This window comes from Phascolarctos cinereus, unplaced genomic scaffold (assembly GCF_003287225.1).
Source record: "Phascolarctos cinereus isolate Bilbo 61053 unplaced genomic scaffold, phaCin_HiC Scaffold_7;HRSCAF=346, whole genome shotgun sequence".
NCBI lineage: Eukaryota > Metazoa > Chordata > Mammalia > Diprotodontia > Phascolarctidae > Phascolarctos > Phascolarctos cinereus.
The window spans coordinates 77,528,875-77,547,446 of NW_027556180.1; the positions used below are offsets into that span (position 1 = coordinate 77,528,875).

An 18,572-nucleotide genomic window follows, 5' to 3' on the forward strand; every position below is an offset into this window, starting at 1 on the left:
AAGATAAATGATGTCATGTTGAATCAGCATCTCTTTCTTTTCCTCTAACACTTCACAAATATTCTCCTACTTCAGCTACTACCTCCTTGGTACTTGGGCAGACATGAGTGGTTTAGGCAAAGAATTTCACCAGCCAGTGAGGTTATTTTTCCCATTTAAAAAGCAAGTCATAGTTGCATCATTATTCACTTGTTGTGTAATTTCCTTTACTTTTTAGTAGTGACCATAAAAGAAAAATGAAATACATTTTATTAACATTCTTCTGGGTCTGAGGGTCTATAGAACTTAAATCATCACCAAACCTATTAATATTTCACCATTGTTTATGACTTATTTTACACAAATATTCAAATATCAGCATGATGTGCAAAAGATTGCTAATAGAAATTGTCTGAGTTTTAACTCTTTAGTATGCAATGTCATCACCTACATTATATCTTTAGGTAGATGTTTTGTTATTTTCTTTTGTAAAATAATTGAAGAAGAGTATATCCATACCATAGTTATTGAAATCAGACTTTTGATGGAAATTTTTGCCTTCAGTTATATTCAAATATCTCCAATACATTGGAGCCAAAGTGAAATTTATGATCCTTAACTCTTTTCTAATATTTAATTTTCCCTAATCAGTAATTCTTTAATTTTTACACTTTAGACAGTTTTTTTCATTACTAGAATTCTATTAGACCACCACTTTTCTGACAGACCAATTACCCTCAATTAACTCAACTCATATCAAATCAATAGTGCATTTTGTAATCTAATTAAAAGCATAAAATTATTCTCAATATTAACATAGATTTGCACATTCATCATTTTGATGAGCAATAGGAGAATAAACATTACATTACAGGTAGCTTTTTAATTAGAACCTAAAATTCAATTTGAAAAATATTGGTTGGTAACATCAATTCATCTGTTGCAATCCCCCTCACCTTCTAACCCCCTCCCCAACAACTCTTGTCTTTATAGTTCTTATCTTACCATGAACAAACAACTTTCCCTATCATTGCAATGATCACCTAATTTTTAATTAAACTCTCCTATTAGTTTCCTTTGCAGATCTTATAAAGAAACAGTGATGAAGTTGTGCTGTTAGTTATTGTTGAGTTTTTAGCTCAGTTTGGATTCCCTGGCTCAGTATCTAATCTACACTAAAATCAGGTATATCATTGGAAGCTATTATCAGAGATACTACCCCTTACCACTGGATTTGACTAAGGATATAGCTACAGGTCTGGTATGAAGTTGGAATTAGTTGATACAAATAAGAAGCATTCCACATCAATGAGCTTTATTTTTATTCTCTTGGCTTATTTACCTTTTATGTACTCATCTACTTTTTTCCTAGTCATGTATGAGGCTGTCCTTTGCCCACAAACATGTGAGAAGTGGATCAATACACCAGTAAATGCAAGATAACATATAGTGGCATAAACTTAAAGCAAGAATGTGGAAAGGATGTTCAGTTAAGGGATAATCAGTATGAGGCAGTGAGCTGTGAATGATGGTTTGAAGAAACCAAGGTGAGATGTAGAGAAAGGGAAATTCCAGGTTGAAGGAAAGGCATAAGAAAAGGCCAGGTAGGATCTAGAAACCTATGCATGAGGACCAGGAATGGCACACAGATGAGTATATGTCAGGCAGAAGGGTTGTATCCCAAAATAAAGGTACAATGTCAGCATGTGCCGCTCTGCAGCTAAAAGGGAAAAGATCCAACATGTTGTATGTGATTAGCTGTCCTCAGGAATATCCCAGAAATAACCTGCTGCATGATTAGGAGACTGCTAACTTGAGATGAAGAAGCAGTCATTCTAAAGAATGACTAACATAAAATAGGCTGTAATTTTGGAAACTGAGTATTTCATTGGTCCATATAGCAATGACAAATGAGAAAAAAGGCTAATTGGAGAGTGAGAATTTGCCATTGGAGCTCCAGCATTGACCAGGGAGAACAGAGACAACTAGCTCCAGTTAATTAGATGGAAATATCTTTTGAAGAAAGCAAAACAATTCATTGGGATAACGTAATCTGATAAAAGAAACCCTTAAGAATATCCAAATGCACTAGTTTTAACCATGTGCATGATTTCTCCTACAGTTCAGCCCTAGATAACACTTCATTATAAGATTTCTTGTAGTAGAGCCATTCATTAAACAATGTGGAGGACATTATTGCCAAGGGTGATCTAAAAACAATTGAAATATGGTCCCTTGTCCTCAGGGAGAATACACCACTTTACATTCATTCATAAATTTATAATATTATACAAAAACTATAGCAGAATAAAGATTACAGTAAAAAGCATGGAAGAAGTTTAGAAAGTAAAACCAGGTTCAAGAAAGGTAGAAATCATCAGTCCACCAGAACAAAGTAAACATGAAAGAAAATTAAGTGCTGTGTCTACCTTTTCCAACAACTGAGATAATCTCTTTCTTTCTTCTCTCTCTCTCTCTCTCTCTCTCTCTCTTCTCTCTCTCTCTCTCTCCATATACATATACATATATATGTGTATATATTATGCATATGCAAGTATATACATGTATATGTGTGTGTGTATATACATATATATATATATGTCTTTGGATTAATTTTTTATTTCTCATCTATTCTCACCCTCAATAACAAGCATTTTGGTTAAATTTGCTGCCATTTTACCATAGCATTCCTTGAATCTATTCCCTTTGTCTTTACTGCTAAAGGCCCAGGTCAGGTCCAGGTCTTCTTTCACCTGGAAATTCATTCTTTTAGCAAAAAGTTATTGAAATTACCTCCCTACTCTGCATTAGGTATTATTTGAAATTAAAAAGAACTTTACTCAGATGAGTTTATAATATGAGGTGTTTTAAATAATAAAGCAAAAGATATATAAAAGTAGAGGAGTGAATAAAATAGGGGAGAAAATGTGGCTAAGAGGGAAATCGGATTTATTGGTATGAAAGATTTGTGCTAGGTAGCAGTATCAGATAAGTTTTGATAAATAAGAGGGATCAATTGAAGTAGAGCCTTCAAATATTTGATATTAAAAGCAACTGCCAAAAATATATATCTATACCTGGACTGAGCTGAGCAATGCAAAAACAAGTCATCTTTGACTAATCCTTCTCTTTTATTCCCCATACACAGTTTGTCACTACACTCTTAGCCATTCCTTCCTCTTTTCTACTGCCACTACTGTAGTCTATCTTATTCTTGGATTATTTTGGTGGTATGCTGACTTCTAGACTCTAATTCATTCTGCATGTTACTGTTGTTTTATATTACTTAATAGGATATTTCCATCATCCTGTACTTCCTCAAAAACTTTTATTGATTCCCTAATTCCAATCACTTCAATCTAAACCTTTCTGCCTAGCTTTTCAGAGAGCCCTGCATCATTGGGACCCATTCTATCTACCACTATTTTTTAATACACTCCATATAGCAGCTAGCCTCAGTGTTCCACAACCACTCATTACCACCTCAAGATCTTTTCCTGTGTTGATTTTTTTTTATTGGCCAGGAATGCTTTCTTTACCAGCTCTGCCTCTTCATGGACCCATACTTCAGAATCTAACTCAAGAACCATCTCCTCGAGGATGCTCTCCTAACTATTGCAGTCTTCATTGATTTTTTTTAAACTCATACAGAAGTCATATAAATTAGCATGTAATACAACGTAGGCTTTTATTACTTGTTCTCTAAGACTGTAAGTTGGATAGAAAGTGCCAATCTACATTGGTAGAGTTTCCTCATCTGGAAATTCCTTATATCATTGAAACCATGGGTCTCATTTCTATTTTTGGTTTTTATTGTTGTCTGACATATGCCTTCTTTGCTCAAAAACACCCTCTATATTCCCTAAGGGCAGAGACCATGTTTCATACTCCTGTGTCCTAGATAGCACAGTACTGAACACATAATAAGCAATCAATAATTTTTTCTTTAAGGATTGCTTTTTTAATTAATAAAGGCTGCTCCCAAGTGAGAGAAATGTTATACTTGTGTGTGAAGAAGTGGGGTTAAGTAAAGTAAAAGTGAGAATAATAGAATGAGTCATTAATCAACTTTAAAAGCTTGATCATCTTCTGAAAACCTTGGGATGCCAAGCAAAGTTAATCTATCCCTGCAGTGCCTTATGAAGTCAAAGTTTCATTCAATAACATTTTAACACATAATCACTAATTGTACAAGCTTAGGAGTTATGGGTAGCTCTCTTTTTATTCTTGTTCCAGGAAGACAGGAATGCCGAGATTGAGAAGAATCTCTGGAGCTGGGTTTAAATGTATCAAGGTCACTTGGCTTCTAAAGCACAGCGGATGCTTGGATGACTGTTGAATCACCACAGTCCTTGGCTTGAGAGGATTTTTCTAGGTATGGATGGATAATGAATCAGGCTAAAATAACATTTATAAACAGCCTTGGTACTGCTTGATTGTTTAAGAAAAATTGAGAAACTATGAGTCAGATTCAGGATAATATAATGAACTAAAATATTATGTGGGAAAACATTTGAGAAAGTTTGATGAAAGGTTGAGGAAGAAAGGTAACCGAAAATAAAATCATCAGTTTCTTCAAGGTCACTCCACTTGGGTACTATGATTAGAAGGTATGCCATTTCTACTAAGAAGTCTATAATGATAAAGGGCTATGCCCACTCAGGATTGGAATTTGGTATGGTGTGTCAGGATGACCTGAAACAGCATTAGATCTATTTCTTCTTGGAAGTGGTTACAATGATCATCAGCCTCTGCAGGCAGCCATCACTGGATTCATACTTGACTTACATTTCTTCTTTAAATGGGCAATAAACTCTTGATCAGAATACTTCTGAGTTATATCTCCTAATTTATTTAACTGTTCAACTAAATGAAATAAACAATTCAATTTCAACTTGGAAAGTGGAGTGTTCCAGAGATCTTTGTTTGACCTTGTACTTTTTAAACATCTTTATCAGTGATTTGGATGAAGCCACTAGATTTCATGCTTATAAAGACAGCAGGTGACACAAAAATGGAAAGAGCTAACATGGATGACAGAATATTAGCACATGGAGCCAAATATAGTATGACTTAACAGAATCAGAGGTAGGCTTATAGTATGACTTAATAGAATCAGAGGTAGGCTTACATGTATATTCAAAAGTAATTTTCTTTTTTTTTCTTCAAAATTAATTTTCTTAAGTACTATGTGGGGGAGGAGCAGCTAGACAAGAGCTCACCTGAAAATGATCTGCCAGCTCCAGATGAGTAAATAGTGTGAAAGAACAGCCCAAACAGTTAAAGCAGCCTTAGGCTGCACTAAGAGAGGCATGGTGTCCAAGGCAAGAGAAGTGACATTTCTGTTGTACTCTGATCAGACTTGTTTTGGAGCATCGTGCTCAGTTCTGGGTGCAACATTTGAGTGAGGATATTTCCAAGCTGGAGAGCAGCCAAAGGAAGACAAGAAAGATGTTTAAAGGCCTCGGCATCATGTCATGGCAGAATTACTTGCAGGATGTAGAGATGTGTAGCCTGAACCTGCTATTCTATATCTCTAAGTTTTTGAGCCAATATTCCAGAACAATTAGTCTACAATGATCCCCTCTATTTCCTCTTCTCTTACTTTTTTACCCTCTGAAGTCTGGCTTTCAACCTGATCTCTCAACCAAAACTACTCTCTTTGACGTTACCAATGATTTCTTAATTGCCAAATCCAATGACCTTTTCTCTGTTCTTATCCTTCTTGAAATTTTCTGGTATCTGACACTGTTGACTTCCATCATCTTCTGGATATTTTTTCTTCTCTGGATTTTTATGGCATTGTTCTCCTAGTTCTCTTTGATCTGTCCGACTGTTCCTTCTTGGCTTCCTTTTTTAGTTCATGATCCATATCACACTCCTTGACTGTGAGTGTACCCCTAGGCTCTATCCTGGGCTCATTTTGTTCTTTATACTCTCTCAGTTGGTGACCTCATTAACTCTGAGTGTAATTATTTTCTCTCTGTAGATGTCTCCCAAATCTCTATATCCAATCTTAGTCTCTCTTCCTGAGTTCTAATCCCACATCACCAACTGCCTATTAGACAAATCAGATGCTCCAATATTCGTCTCAATCTCCACATATGCCAAACAGAACTCATTATCTCCCCCACCCCCACTCAAGACTCACACCCACACTTCTTCTAAACTTCCCTGTTTCTGTTTAGGATATCATGTTGCTTTCAGTCATGTAGGTTCTCAAACTTGGTGTCATCCTTGATTCCTTAGACTCTCACCCCTCAATTACTATCAGTTGCCAAATTTTATTTCTACCTCTACAATATCTCTCACATCTGTCTCCTTCTCCCTACTCATACAACTACCACCCTAATTCATACCCTCATCAGACTCTTACCTGATCCACCACAATAGCTTCCAAATTCGTCTCCCTGCCTCAAGCCTTCATCCATCCACCAAACTGATTTTCCTAAATTACAGATCTTACCATGGAATTCCCCTTGTCAATAAATTACACTGACTCTTTCTTTCCTCTAAAATCAAATATAACCTCTGTTTGACATTTGCATTTATATATGTATATATAGAGAGAGATAGGTCTATATCTACATAGATTTAGAGCTATCTATATATCCTCCAGACACATTCACATTTATTAGAAAGATTCCCTAAAGAAGTTCAATCAAAATAAATTGAGTACCATAATGGATCACCTCAAAAGCAATTAGTTGATACTTTCTCCAAGTGGACAGATAAGACAACCAAGGGCAACACTCATTTAGAATATCAGACCACTTGTAAACTCTTATTCTGGAGGACTGTGGAGGACTGTGAGAAATATAACCTAATAGAATAAACTAGTGGTGAAATAAATAATTTAGAAAGAAAGCTTGGTGATTCAACTAAGCAGAATCATCCTAACAGTACTTAAGGATGAAGCTGGATGAAGGACAGAAAAAGAATGGTTTAAATATTTGTCAATTTTATTTCAATACAATTGGTCTTTCTTAATAATCCTATTTTTATCTTCTACATTTAAAAAGGGTTCTGTAAGCTTTGCCAGAATGCCACAGGAGCTTCTTAAACACAAAAGTTTAGGAATCCCTGCAATAGAGGGTCAGCCATGGGCAGTCAGGAAGTTCTGGATGTAAGTCTTCACTCCTATCTGTACTTTTTACTTCTTTAGGCCATTTTCTCTAATTTTTTAAGTTTTACAGATGAATGGCCCATCTGGATAAGTGCAAGGAGTTTCCACATAGAAAGTTCCATAAATAGATGAATCATAGGTCCAGAGCCCCCTCAAAAAATCAGAAAGTAGCATCTGGAAATCCAGAGCAATTCACACTTGTCCAGAGGAACACTCTTTCAAGGAGGCCAAGAAAAGACCAGCTACCATGAGAACTAATAAAGAAATTACTGGGTGAATTCTGGCTCCTTAAAACTTAGTAGCAGAAGAATGTGAAAATACTATCTAAATACTGAGGCTTTATCTACTGAAAACCCCTGAGACTAGACAGGCCAGAAACAGCCAATGATGTTATCTTATTTTAAGCTGAGACAAACCTACTATTTTGTAATCAGAAGCTATTTTCCTTACCTTTACCAGATATTACTTGGTTTCTTTGTATTCAATGAATGAATTAACTTGTTTTATTATGACAAATAACTTTTTTATACTGGATGGGGTGTTTCTCTCGGGGGTTCTCAGTTTTCTAACTCTAACAATGTATGTTTAAGCCACTGTATCTGTTATGAAATCAAAATAGTGGACTTACAACTAGTGGTCAATATGTTGCAGAGGACAGCAATGTAAGGCCTTTTAGAGCCAGAGGCATAATTTCCTTTTTGGCAGAGACTTGAAATGCTTGTACAGAACAGTTAATTACTGTGGACACCTTTAAATGATCACTCCGACCAGCTTGGGTTGCTGCTATGAACTGAATGAATTCACCCGAGAAGACATAATGTAGTGAGAATTTTTTTTTTCATAATCCTGTTTCAAGATGGGAAGTGAAACAAATACTTGAGGTGGGAAAATAATCACATGATATCAAACAGCACAAAGATGTTGGGATTCAAGACTCTGTATTGGCACAGTATTATCAAAACACTGGTTGGGTAAAGGGGTATAAGTTGAAAATGCGGTCAATGTTACCTTTTACTATACCTATAGAAGGAAGAAGGAAATAATTTTGAATTTGGCTTTTCTTTTTTTCCAGAGGATGGATTGATACTGATGTCAAAGAATACATTCAATGATTTGCTTTGCCTTTGTCCAGAGGAAGGAAAATACCACAACACCAGACAAGGATCTTGGATCAGAAACTTGACTACATTAGAGGGAACCTAAAGAAGTAGGTAACATAAGTCAGTTAGGCCAGATACATCCCAAAAGGCTAGACGGGGATGGAAAAGGCAAGAGGTCCAGAATCCAGGGAGGCAACAGGGTCTAAGATTCAAGTTTAGGTGACTGAGAAAGGCCCCATGGAGAGTATAGGAAACAATAGATCAGGCATGGTACCATGACAGATCTCAAAAGTACTGGCTTTGGAGTCAGAATATGTGGGTTTGAATCCCACCTTCGACACTGGCTGTGTGACTTTAGGCACAGGACCTCAACTATAATGTACAGGTTAGACTAGATGGCTTCTGATATTGAACTTTGATTTTTGCGATGGGGTCTGAGTAACAGGTGTAGGTATCAGCAGTAAAAATGGTACTTGTTAGCAAGCCTTCTGAGTTACCTTTTGGTAACTCAGGTTACTACCTTTTGAGTTACTATTTGGGAAAAGTAGGTACACCTGGTTGGAGAAAGGAAGTGAACAGATAGGGACTTAGGGAGTTCCTAACAGGAATATTATCCCACACAGATGCACAATGCTTTTGTATAATGGCCCTAAATGTATGAGTGATCCAGTGCATGCTACCTCTCAAGGAAAGCAGGATAGGGACAGCTCTTGAGAGTCTGTCCCAGTGGTGTTTCTTTAGGACCATGTGGACAGAAGCACAGGTGAAGGTGAAAGGGGCAGTTGTTGCACTATGATCTTCATTTTATTTTGTTTCTACCTTCATTATATCACCACCTTGACTATAAACAACCCTTCATAATATATATTTGTATTTTATATGTAATTTAATACCTACATTTTCCGGTCAATTTCATGACAAATCACAATTAGACCTGTAATCACTAATTCGGTAGTAGGCTGGGGAAGCTGCTTTCATTACTGTACTTGTTTTAAATGCTAATTCATCATTTATTTTCATGCTGTTCAAGTAATAAAGCTATTCTCCAAGTAAGAGGACAAAATAGGTTGAAATCCAAATATTGTTAAAGTTAAGTTTATAATGTATTCCCTGAATGTGTATACAAATATTATACAAATATTCAGAATTCACTTTTAACTACCTTGCAGTATCAGAAGGAAGTCCTGTATAAACAAAGCTAATATTTTTTAAAAGCTGGAATGTCCATTCTTTCATGTCTATGTGTTTAGGAACACCTGAAACTATGTTAATTTGAACTCTCCCTAAAGCATTTAAGGTTGACATTTACTGGTGTAACTTTCAAGGATTTCTCAATGATCACTATTCATCTTGTTACAACAGCTCTGCTGATTGATTATCATAGGCTGATAAGTATGACATCATTTTTATTTGTTAATGTTGTGGGATGGGGGGAGGAGAACTGCTCCTCTCCTGTGCTGCAGCAAAACCTTGGCTGGAGATGTGAAGACCAGTAAATAGTGTCAAAGCTTAAAGTACTATTTGGGGAGCTTTCAGACAGCAAGATTCATGCTGCAGCTTGGCTTCTGTCCTTTGGCTGACTAAAAGGAAAGGAAAAAGAAAATCCTCACTAATCTTAACTGATAAAAGAAGTGGCATTTTTGCCTCATTTGATACCATTGAATATCAGCTTCTCCCAAGAATATTAATGGCAAAATAGTTGGAACTGTATGTTAAAAAACCAAAATAAATAAAAGCAAAATTAAAAACTGCTGTCCAGCCCAAATCCTCTGAGGGTCGCAAAAGCAGACACAGTGCTTAAGGTGAACTGTGGGTGAATTCGCAATCAACTTAGCTATTGCCAATAAGGTATTGATTAGGAAAACCAAGATGTAGAACCCTTGAATCTTGCAGGTTCCAGCAATGTAAACAACCATCATTTGATTATTCAGCAACCATTAGTTCTGAGAAATCATAATTCATTAGTGGTTTATAAAAAGCTTGGCAACATAGTTCATCATTACCATGGGGATAAGGAAGGCAGGCATTGATTCTTACCAATTTCAGTAGAAAATGGATCAAGGAAGTTGAGGCAGAGGCCACGGAGGGATGATGTTGAGCACCTCTACTGCTTTTGTATTTACCACACAGAAACAATGCTACTCAGCACTATGGGTTCTTATCGATGGCATGTTGGCCAGATTATCCATCAAAAAGACAATTTAGCTGTCTTTGCAATTCACTCAAGCACTCCATAGTCTAGTATTTTTTACTGTGATTATCTGAATTAAAGATGAAGATGGGGGGCTGGGATCACGAAAGCCTAGCTTCCTTTTAGGCATTTGTACCACTTCCAGATTTTAATTAGATGGGAAAAATTACCAAAAAGAAGTGCCTTATAAAAACACAGAACTTTTCTTCTCCAAATGAAAATGTGAATTGCAGGGCAGGGCTATGGCTTTGTTGCTTGCTCTTCAAATGTTTAGGCAGAAAAATAAGCCCTTATTATTTTTTTTCCCAATCCAAGACATGATGAAATCGGATTTAATTTTTGAAGAAAGAGATCAGATGGTTCATAAGTTACAAGGCAGGACTAGTTTGCTAGATTTTGTTCAATATTTTAATTAATATTTTCTGGCTTTCAAAATCTCTCTATGTTTCTCTATTTATTCCCCAGAGGTCAGAGACCTTTGTCCAAAGAGCTTAAGAGCTCTTCAAAAGAAGAACTAAGTCTTCTGTTTATTTTCTATACTACATGGTATTCAGGACAGGGATAGACACATAGTAGGCACTCAACAAATGCTTGCCAAATGAACCAATGAATGGTTTGATGACTAGATAGCCCTGAGAAAATTATGCAAATTCAATATAAAAGCTGTATTCAGGTTCTTGAAATATTATTTACACACATGTATACATATATATAAATACTCCCACTGGGGTTTTCAAGCCAAAAAGATAAATAACTACCTTTACTTAAAATGCTTCTGACAATAACCTATCAATTTTTTTTTTTTGCCAGAGAAAAATCTCAGGGGCAAAAAGCAAACATGCCAGCTAAGCATGAAAATGACATTATTGATCTGATTCTCAGCAAGGCAGAACGCTATTCATTCTGATAAGCAGATAGAACATAGACATCAGGAGTGCTTGTGAAAATGCAAAATAGCCTTAAAGAGTTAAAATAAAAACAATCCTCATATTACTGCTTTCTCCAAAGCACCTTACACACCTAGAAGCCAAGCAGAAACTGGAAACCAATATTATTTGCCTTGGGCTTTAGGTAACAAGAGACAAAAAGAACAGAGTCCCTTGTTTTTATGACAATTCTGCAAGGTTGGTTTCTCATGCTGCAAAGAGCATATGAAATGCGAATGAATCACATTCCTTCCATACCCATACTGCCAGATCCTTGAACAAAGATGCCTTACAAAGACGTTAAAGTGGCAGTGAAGGGGTTAAGAAGGCTTTATTTGCAAACCCCATACTGAGTCATCCTTGTGCTTTCAGATTCACTCTCTATCATTCATTCTACCTGGGAAAGGCAAACCAGTGAATTTAACCCATTAATATTCATACAGTATCAGAGTCTTCTTTTTACATGCAACTAATAGTTATGATTTTCAACAAGGAGACAGAACATGGACAGTTTTCTCAATCCTTCAAAACTAATCAGCAGATCAAAAATGTGCCAGATAGACAAACAACTCAGTTGGTTTTGCATTCACTCAATAATCAAACAGCCTTAGATAACGTGTAGAAATGATATGAGATCAGATAATGTAGGATATGATTAAATTTAGCCTCCAAATGAAAAAGCTAAGAAAACAGAGAATGATTCAAATGAAAACATGCAGATGGCTCAAAGAATGGATCCTTGCTTCCCCCGTCCTTAAACACATCAAAAAAATAACATGTGGTACCTTTTAATTTTCTGAATGAGTAGTTTCCAATCAATGTTTCCTGTGTTAATGACAACAGGCTGTAGAACCTATAAAAATAAAATGAAAAAAGAGAAAAATATAGATGCAGAAAGATAATTTTTGAAATTGCAAATTAATCAGCTTACAAATAAGCAAATGCATTCCTCCCGGTCATAAAATAAAACTGCCTTGAGTTCGTCGGTATTGCTGTAATGCAGTACTTAATTTCCAGAAGGCTCAATCCTTGCATCTTTTTTTTTTCCAATCCTTGCATTTTACAGAATTTTCCTCAGAATACCTTTAAATCAGATAAAATGGATCCTTTGAAAGAAAATCATTACCGGCACATATGCAGCAAGACCCCCAAATCCTATTCTTCAAGTACTGCTGCAAAATCATTCTTCTCTAGTGTTATTATCCATTGGTTTGCCGTCTACCTCTAGACAGACGCAGTCTGCAAGCCACCAGCTTGTGTCTATGTGTGTCGGGAAAATGAAAACTGCAAATTAGAAAAAGTCCCTGCAGTGGCGAAAAGGAAAATAAGGCGAGTGGGAGAGGGAGAGAGAGCTCAGTAGCCACAGAATTTTCGAGAATGATGACAAGCCACCCAGCTCCGCCATCATTCACTCACAATAGGATGCTGCGCTGCTGGCAGATTTAGCAGTTTGTCAAGGGGCTTCTGGTATCAAATGCCTGACAGGCATTTTAATTGCATCCATCCAAGTGTGTCCCCAGGAGTCAGTCTTATAATCCTATGAATGTCATCATCTGGTCGCCTTTGTGCCCATTCCAGTTATACACACACACACACACACACACACACACACACACACACACACACACACACACACACAGAGGCTTATAGCACAAAAAGACAGCACAAGAACCTTAATACTTAGGTTTCAAATACTGGGTCTGATTAAAAGGAAGTTTCTGGGGACTGTAGACTTTATCTGCATTGAGGATAACAGGGATTTTTTTTTTTCTGTTTGGTATTTGGTAACTGGGTTTTACAGAACACACCCAAAATAATTATGGAAATTTTCTTACCTATACCCAAAGCTAATGGATTGACTAAAATTTATTTTATAAAGAGAGATACCTGCCTATTTCTTATTCAGAATTCTAGCTCTTTGTGACTGTCTATTATTTACAAGGTAAATATTTCCCTTTTGAGAGAGAAAAAAGCAGATAGCAGAGGACTGGGGACCAAAGTTGAATCATGATTTAGTGGTAATCGCTTTTACATTTTCCACATTTATTCAGTTTGCACATTAAAGCAAAGAGGAGATGATTGCCTTTGGTTACTCAGGGGCTCTTCCATTCCCAAAGCTCCAAATAGGGAGAAGAAACTCTGGCATAATCAGTTACCCCACCATGCCAGCAACCGAAATTAACAGTTGCACATTCCCATTTTAAATTGCCCTTCAGGGAGGTTAAATGAGAGGGAAATTCCCCATGTTTCCTTTGAAAGGAAATGGACAAGAAATTTGGTAAATAAAATAAGTCTCTAAACCATACATATAATATTGCATTATCTAACAATATCAATCCAATGTATATCAAAGGAGTTGGGTTGTAAAAAAAAAAAGAGAGAAAGAAAAAGAAAAAAAAAGGAGGGGGAGATTGCTGAGAGAGCTATTTGTGGTAAGTATCACTATGGTTACCAGCAATGAAAAGGAGGAAGAAAAAATAAGGGGTGGGGGTGAGGATGGAAGGAACTTGGAATAGACAGATCATCAAAGTGGATTGAGTACAAAAGAGGAAATTTGGAGACATAAAAAGAGAAGTGATCTTCATCTATCAATTTTCTTTCTTTCTTGAAATAGGTCCTTTTTGTGCCTCTCTGCCCTTCTATCTCTACTGTACATTGGATTACATTGTAGGGAATTAGATCTCTCCTCTAAATAACCTTTACTCTTCACCTTTTCTCATCAGCAAATTTTACCTTCACCTATCTCCTTTCAAATTAATGACACAATACATTAAATCATTCTGATAGCTGAACGCTTTGATGACCAGAATGTTATAGAACTTTAGAGCTAGAAGGATCCTCAGAAATCATTTGGTAAAACTATCACATACAAATGAGTCTGTTAAATCACGTAGCCAGTAGAGCCTTGAGGAGGACCCAGGTCTCCTGATTCCTTGTTCTAGTGTTGTTCTATCCACCATATTAAACTGCTGCTATGCCCTTACTCTTCTTCTCTTATCCCATTTGCATGCAAAGCCAATTTTAGGAATATACTTTGTCTGTTTTGGAAATTGTTTTTTTATTTATATAAATAACAGCATATTCATCTTATAGACTAACATGTCTAGTATTTGCTCAGAACTCTATTTAAGGTGAGTAAGAGTCAAATTAATTAGATTAAATCTTATTCCCATCAACTCTCCTGTTTCTTTTCTGACAGTCAGGTATGACTGACCTTTCGTGAACTGATCTTGTAGAGTCTGAACTAAATCGTCATATTCTAGGCACTTCAACTACCCTGATATCATCCTTTTTGCTAATGTGAAATCCTAGAATTAAATTTATAGCTGGGTCCCCAAATAAATGGGGCCAGGGAATTGACAGTACATTTAGTTAGAAAAGTGTTTGTTTACCTCACTGATTTGTCATTTCATTCACATAACCACTGACTCTTACAATATTTGTAAAAACTTTTTGAACCCCAACTAGTGGATAAGCCTGGAAACCTGACCTTCAAGTTTTACATATTTAAGAATTTTCCCCAAAGCTCTTCTCAAATAAGATACTTTTGAGATTAGTTTACCCACAGGTTGATCTATACTACTTTTTAAAATTCTTTCTAAAGACTCAATATTGTCACTGTCTTTCAAGTATAGGTTCAATCAGTCATATTCTTTAGATTGCAATCATTGCTATGTTTCATAGGGAATTTCAGATCTAGTGAAAAGGCAGTGAAAGAGCTCCCCCAAGCATGTACAACATTCGGTAATTTTACAAAAAGTGTCTGGCAAAGCATGATCTCTAGGGCTATAGGCCCCTCAGTTTTTGTTGGCTTATTTTTGTCACTAAGGATTACTTCTTCAAACCATATTTTTGGGCAAAACTATGCCTTAAGTTTAGAATTCATTTCTCTGCTCAAGGATACGATGCAAATAGGTATCTTACAACTAAGACTGAATTCTCCAAAGGTGCCCTATAGCAAACTAAGGGGGTGAAAGAATGAGCACAGCTTCAAAAAATGTCTTTCTTTCTCCAAAGAAATTCAGTAATTCAGGCTCATGTGATCTCATTCTTTTCATCCATTGTTAACTAGATCTGGCTGTACTAACTCTTCTGAGAATGGTGGAAGGAGAAGCTGTACTTGTGATTCTAGAATGAGGGCAGTTGTTTCCTCTTTAAAATATGCCAGCTATCTCTGTGAGGCATTCTACATGCTATTAATCTAACAATAAACATTCACCACTGGAATTAAGCACTATGAGCAGTGTGTGGTAAGTATGTGGTCTGTCTTTAAAGAGTTGAAGATACAAGTCTGAGACACATAATGGACCAGACAGTTTCCCAACCCTCAAAAAAATGTGCTTGATAGGATCTTGTGGAAAGCAGGTAGATTGGGAATGTAGAAAGTGACCTGGGATACAGAATCAAATGAAGGAAGGCACATTACCATCTAGAGTCAAATATGTAAGGCCCTTAATCACTGAACTTTCTACTCATGACCTTCCATTTTGCTCCTACTCTGGGAGGTTGCATGTAATAGCAACACTACTGGACTTGGAGTTAGAGGATATAAATTTATCAAACAGCACCCTTTTACCAGTGAGGAAACTGAGGCATAGAAAAGGTAATTTATTTTGTCCAATGTCACAAGGAAATAGGAAGTCAAGCTGGGCTTTGAACTCAAGTCCTCTGAACTACAACTTCACCGCTCTTCTCACACAAAGTTGCCTCTCATCAAATGCCCTTTGTCCAACAGATTGTAAACTCTTTATAGGGTAGGGGTTGTTTTTGCCTTTCTTTGTATTCCCAATGCTTAGCACAGGGCTTGACACAGAGTAGACAGTTAATAAATTTTTATTGACTTGATTTGACTGTTCAGAGAGATAGCTTTTTAGGAAGTTCTGACATACTGGGGCAAAATCAGCCCGTACAATTCAATCCGTAGTCCAGAGTTGATTTTTGTAAAGCAGAACACATTTATTTCATAATCTTTAAATAACTGAAGGTAATTATGTGAGCCATTCCCCATCACCCCATGGAAAATATTCTTCACTCCTGGGTCCTCATTTTCTTATTGACTAATTCCTCTCAGAACCTCCAACTTAAGGAAGCCCAAGTGAAAGGTACATTCAACTCTCCCTACACTTAATTGCCAACTCATCTCCATAGGACTTTCTCAGCCATGACATAGAAACTTCTTCACCCTGGAAGCTCATTCCACACTTGGACTATTTCACATATTGGAAGTATTCTCTTCCCCTGAAGCCTCACCTTTTGATTGGTTGATTCTTCCCTAATCCTTTAATTTAAGGAAGAGGCCCAAGCCAAAGCTATCTTTATCTCTCACCATAATGAATTGCTGGCTCGTCTTCAAAAGGACTTTCTTTACCATGCTCTTGTACATACTTTCCCCTCCCCCATCCACCCTTTTAGCTTGTTTTTTTATGTTTTGTCTTTTCTCATTATTATGTAAGCTTCCTGATGGCAGGAGATATCTTTTCTTTGTGCATTTATTTATATTCCCAGCACTTTACACAGTGCCTGGCACAAAGGAAATACTTAATAAATGCTTATTGACAGAATGACTAACACCAAAAATTTAACAATCTAAACCTATGTGAGTTGACTCCAGCATACCCCTAGTTTCAAGTCTCTTCATCATTTTGGTACCTCCCCTCTAATAACATCTAAATTTGTCAATATCCAATCTAAAGTATATTGGCCAGAACTGAACATAACATTCAGACATAAACAACTTGAGATTGAGTTAACTTTTTGGGTGCCATTTCATATTGCTGATTTATAATGAGCTTACCATCTGCTAAAAGGCCTAATAAATCTTTCCCCCAAGAACTGTGATCCTCCCACTCCAATTCTGGGCTTATATAGTTGCATTTTCAAACCTAAATGCAGTCCTTTACATTTATTCCTATTATATTTCATCCTATTAGACTCAGCCCATCATTTCACTCTGTCAAAATCTTTTGAAACCTAATTCTGTCATTCAACATATTAGCTAGTTTTTCTAGATTCATGTCAGCTGAGCTTTTAAGAAACATGTCATCTATAATTTCATTTCAGACATTGACAAAAATGTTTACCAGACAGACACAGTCTTCTGGTACACTAGATCAGCTCTTTTTGAATCTAGTCTTTCAACTAGTTTTGAAGAGCCCGTTAGAGTGCTGAGCTTGTAGAAAAGTAAATCTAGGTTCAAATCATGGCCTCTGACATTTACAAGCTTTAGAACCATAATCAAGTCAGTTAACCTTACTCAACAAGAGGCAATTCTTTTAAAACCCATCTACATAAATATGGCACCAATGAAATCACAAATTCTTGACATATTGACCATGAATACGTATGTATTTAACAATACTTAAACACATACATATATAGGTCTTCATATTCCCTTTTTGAGTTTCACACAAAAAGATTTAATTTAAATGCATGTACTTTCAAATGTTGATCATGAAAATAAGATGATTAGAGTAAAACAGACTGGCAACAGTACAGAGTACAAATAGTGTGCTATTTTCTTTTCTGATCTCTGAGGACAAGTTGTTTCTTCTCTTCTTCTGGTCCATTTCACTTACATCTTAATTCAATTCAACAACCATTTCTTAAGCATCTATTATGTTCAGGCATAATGGATGAATTCCATGCCTTCTCAGAATTGAAGGGATCCTGATTCTATGTATCCCTTTAGCCTTCAAAATTTTATTTCACTATCAATGGCTCTTCATACTCTTTTTTGAAACATAAAAATATATCCTCTAGCTTGAAGAAAAATTGCAGTTGGGCTGCCCCTTCTAGCTACATTGCAGTTTTGTTTGTCAGCACTCTTCTAATGAAAAAAAAAATTCAAGATAACCTATGGCCTCTTTATTACTGAATGCAATGCCACTGTCGTGGCCTCATACTTCCTTAATCTTTTAGTTACGTAGGACATTGTATTTTTTTAAACTCACCGTTCCACTTCTACAACACTAAAATATTGTGGTTCTCTTTCAATATCTCTTTCTCTTGTCCTTTAATAAACCTCCACCCCTTGAAGTGCTCATCCATGACCTTGGTTTCTACTGTTACCTATTTGCTGATGACTCCAAAATCTCTCTATCTACGCCTGGCCTTCCTCCCAGGCTCCATGTCTATATCTGCCAACTCTTTTTTAGATATTTTAACTGTTTGGGGAGGGAGGGAGATTAATGGAACAATAAAATGGTTTGCATCATCTTGTCTGAGGGGGCCAGACTGTTATCTCAAACATA

At 36.4% G+C, this 18,572-nt stretch overlaps 1 protein-coding gene across 16 annotated transcripts in view; it reads right to left on the reverse strand.

Moving 5' to 3' along the window:
- Positions 1–18,572, reverse strand: part of MAP2 (microtubule associated protein 2) — a 372,733-nt gene that overhangs the window by 172,566 nt on the left and 181,595 nt on the right. For 15 of the 16 annotated variants that reach the window (XM_021008691.2, XM_078147423.1, XM_078147429.1 and 12 more), the window contains one exon: positions 12,108–12,175. The gene's annotated coding sequence lies outside the window, so the exon portion shown is untranslated. Of the gene's footprint in view, positions 1–12,107; positions 12,176–12,448; positions 12,839–18,572 lie in introns of those variants that run through there. The other variant, XM_078147424.1, reaches the window with a different exon arrangement.